This window comes from Mus musculus, chromosome 4, assembly GCF_000001635.26.
Source record: "Mus musculus strain C57BL/6J chromosome 4, GRCm38.p6 C57BL/6J".
Lineage (NCBI taxonomy): Eukaryota > Metazoa > Chordata > Mammalia > Rodentia > Muridae > Mus > Mus musculus.
Window position 1 is genome coordinate 43,798,929 of NC_000070.6, and position 4,394 is coordinate 43,803,322.

At 44.2% G+C, this 4,394-nt stretch overlaps 1 pseudogene; it reads right to left on the reverse strand.

The window, feature by feature from the left end:
• On the reverse strand, window positions 1-1,444 carry Gm12492 (predicted gene 12492; annotated as a pseudogene).

The window sequence follows — 4,394 nt, forward strand, 5'->3', positions numbered from 1 at the left end:
TTCTGGAGGCTCCAGGGCAGCCAATATTGCTTCATCAAACACATTCTTTAGGCCTTTCCAAGTGAGGGCGGGTCACTCCACATACTTGACAGCCTTAAGATCCCTCGCCAGCTTTTCAGCAGTCTCTGGAGCAATAGGCTTCTGTTTGTTCTTGGCAAGTTTCTCTGTTATGCCCTGAGTCCACAGGGAAACCCAGATGACCCCAAGAGTTTCGAAGTCCTCTGCAACTTGCAAAAGAGCCTTTTATTGTTTCAAGTTCGAACTCAGATCACATGCCCCACACTCACAGGGTGAGTGCTGGCATGTGATCCCTGAGTCCGGAAAGCATTGGCTTTATATACGGTAGAGTCAGGAATTCCCTGAATGTTCACAGAAAAGGGGAGTGGAGGGCTATAGTCATTGGCGGGATGGAACTGAAGCTGAGAGGGGAATTAATGGATGTCTGTTGTAGGGTTATCAGGGGCTAATTTTTATGGCCGGTCGTAACTGTGACCTCTGATTATCTTTTTCTATGATTTAAACATGGGGCCCTAATCTCCTTTGAGTTTGTTATTTCTTAAGGTCTCAAGGACAGGCACCTGGAGAGTTTGGCCCTTCATCAGGAACGGTGCTAGTTTTGGCGATGCAGAGGAGGGGAGGATGTCTCATGCTTGGCTCCTCGGGATGTCTTCATCAGGTGGTGGTGGTGGGATAATGGGCAGGGTCATTCTAAATTCAGGCTGGGTTTCCTTGAACCAGCTAGAGAGGGGGAGGGAGCCCTGGGCTTGCTGCAGGGGGACGCAGTACAGAAACCAGCTGCACACATACTGCTCTTGCCACGGAAAGGAGGGGGCTTCTGTGGAAAAATACGCAGAGGCAAACCGTCTGCACACAACACTGGAGTCTGTTTGGTGAGGCTTCCAAGAAGCAGGCAATTGACTACAGAGAGTTAGCATCAGTAATTCGGGGGCTACAACATCTCAATAGTAGACGGGTCATCTCTAAAATCAATTTGGGTCCCAGCAAGCAAAGGAGTCTTTGGAGAGTGGTGAGTTATCTCAGGCGCCCTCTTTTCCTTCACATTTTCAAGGATGGAGAGACCACTAAGAAGCATATTAGTAAAATATCTGTCTGTGGATAACCTAGTGGTTGTAGTCTGTCATAATCCTCTTGCCCTGCAGTATCAATAAGTCCAAGAGTGCATGGCTCTCCACCAATCATAACTGTGACTGAATAGTTGTCAAAAACAGTACAATTCTGATGGAAATTTGTTTGTTGTGTAGGCTATCAGGAGACATGTTTTACCAATAGCACCATCACCACTAACAGCACGCTTAATTGTCTACATTGCAGAAATAGTTTTGTATCCACTTTTAATATTTCAAATTAGATGTCGACCTCAGCTTCTCCTTCAGGGCATTGGCAGCCCTGTGCGGGGCCTCCTCAGCTGCTGGACAGGGGCACGATGCATTCTTTTTGCTGTGTCTTTATCTGGTTTTTGGTAGCAGGGTAGTGCTGGCTTCAGAAAGTGAGTTTGAAAGTGCTCTCTCTCTCTCCTTTTTTTTTTTTTTTTTTGTATTTGAAGGAATAATCTAAGAAGCATTTAATTACGGTGGTTCTTCTTTAAAGATCAGGAGGGACCAGGTGTGTGATGCATGCCTTTAATCCTAGCACTCAGGAGGCAGAGAGAAAAAAACAGAAGGGGGGGGGAGGGTTTGGGGACATTTGGGGTAGCATTGGAAATGTAAATGAAGAAAATACCTAATTAAAAAAAAAAGAAAAACAGAAGAAAGGAAGGAGGGAAGGAAAGAAGGAAGGAAGGGAAGGAGGGAGGAAAGAAAGGTTTGGAGAAATCCACTTATTAATTCATCCGAGGTTTTTCACTCGAGAGCTTTTAAATTATTGTTTAAATGTAATTTTGTTAGGTCATATGCATCTAGAAATCCATCCATTTCTTTTAGACTTTTTAAAGTTTTCAGGTATGTCCTTATGAGTTATGACTCTCAGTGGTACCTGTTGACCTGTTGTAATGGCTCTTGAGTTTTATGAATTTGGATATTCTTACTCTCTCTCTCTCTCTCTCTCTCTCTCTGATATCTTGTTCAAATAACATGCTATTTCCCTGACTACAGTGTTTTATTTCTATCTCATTACTTTCCACTCTGATGTAACTACTTGTTTACAACCTCATGCGTTTGTGTTTGATTTGTCCTTGTCTTGCCCAGGCTCTGCACTGCAGTTACTTAGTTTCTAATCTGAGACCTCTGTGACTTGCCGACGCAGACACTTGTAGTTCCGGACTTCCCTCACCATTGCTGTCACTGTATCTCATAGGCTTTGGCATGCCGTGTCTTCATTTTCATTCAGACCTAGGACTCTTACATTTTTTTCTTCTTGACTTCTTCAGTAATCTATTCATTTTTCAGTAGAGTGCGGTTTGATTCCTGAGTTTGTGGAGTTTCTTTCTGTTGAGTTCTAGCTTTAATCTACAATGGCCACATAGAACATAAGAAGTCCAGTTTTCCTGTATTTGTTGAGACTTCTTGTGATCTCATATATGATCCATTTAAGAGAAGGTTCCCCGGACTTTTCCGTTCATTTCATGGTCATCCAGCCATCTTTCCTTTCTTCCTTCTTTCCCCACACCTGATCTGAACCCCCCTCTTATTTTCCTCCTACCATCTGCCTCTTACGACTATTTTATCCCCCCTTCTAAGTGAGATTCAGGCATCTTCACTTGAGCCTTCCTTCTCTAGCGTCTTTGGGTCTGTGGAGTATAACATGGTACCTGTACTTTATGGCTAATATCCACTTATAAGTGAGTACATATTATCCATATCCTTCTGGGACTGGGGTACCTCACTCAGCTTGAGACCCATTCCGCAGAGAAGCACCAATCCCTAACACTATTAATAATACTCTGTTATGCTTTCAGGTAGGGGCATGTTGTCCTCTGAGAAGCTCTGTCCAGCAGCTGAATCAGACAGATGCAGACACCCACAGCCAAACAGTGGCTGGAGCTTGGGGACTCTTATGTAAGAATAGGAGGAAGGATAGAAGCCTCTAATGGGAAAGAAACTCCACAGGAAGACCAACAGAGTCAACTAACCTGGACATTTGGGGCTCTTAGGGTCTGAACCACCAACCAAAGAACATACACAGTCTGGACATGGTCCTCCCCACTCATATGTAGCAGCTGTACAACTTGACCTTCATGTGGGTCCTGAACAACTGGAACAGGGGCTATCCCAAAAGATATTGCCTGTACATGGGATATCTAGCCATCCCATTCTACTAGCTGGGCTGCCTTGTCTGGCCTCAGTAGGAGAGGAAAGCAACGTACCCTCACAGAGACTTGAAGTGCCAGGGTGGGAAGAAGGGAGGGCTCCACTCCTCCCTCCTACCCAGGGAGGGCTCCACTCTCTCAGAGGATAAGGGACTGGGGAGTGGGGGTGGGGGAAGGACTGTGGGAGGGGGTGACTGAGAGGGGGCAGTGAGAAGGATGTTAAGTGAATAAGTAAAAAACTGAAATTAAATTTTGAGAAAATATTTAACAAGGAGAGAGAGAGAGAGAGAGAGAGAGAGAGAGAGAGAGAGAGAGAGAGAGAGATTGATTCCTAGGCTTTTGAGAAGAATGCATATTCTTTGAAGTGTTTGGATGGGATCTTGTGTAGATGATATTAAATCCATTTGATCTGTGATGTTATTTAATTCCTGATGTTCCTCTGTTTAGTTTTTGTCTTTAAGACTAGTCAACTGGTGAAATTGGGATACTAGGCGTCTCCACTATTACTGCATTGGGGTTAATCTGTGACTTTATATCCAGCACCATTTGTTAATGGAATTAGGTGCACCTTTGTGATATAGATAAATATAGATATAGATATAGATATAGATATAGATATAGATATAGATTTAGATAGACATAGACATAGACATAGACATAGACATAGACATAGACATAGACATAGACATAGACATAGACATAGACATATGTTGGGAGCTATTAAAACAACACAATTGTCCTGATCTCTGAATTGGGCCTCTCCCCCCGAGAAGAAAAGGGGGTCAAAAAGCAGGCCACCAACGCACCGCTCTGAGAACAACCACAGATTGTTCCAGCCCTAAGTCAGCGCCGGATGTCCTGACCACAAGATTTACTCTGATACCACCAAGTTCCTGCTTCCCCGTGTAGTCGCCAAAAGAAAAATTTCCACTGCTCCATCCCTCCTGCTGAAAAGTACTTCCCCTTTTGCTTGTGCATTTAAGCCTTGAGCCTTGCTAAATACAGTGAGACCTTGATGCTAATCAGACTGCTTCCGTGTGTTCATTGTGCTTGGTTCTCGTCTCTCCCTCCCCCCATTTGGTTCTTAGGAGAAGGTCCCCTCAAGACCCTCGAATAACTGGACCTGCTG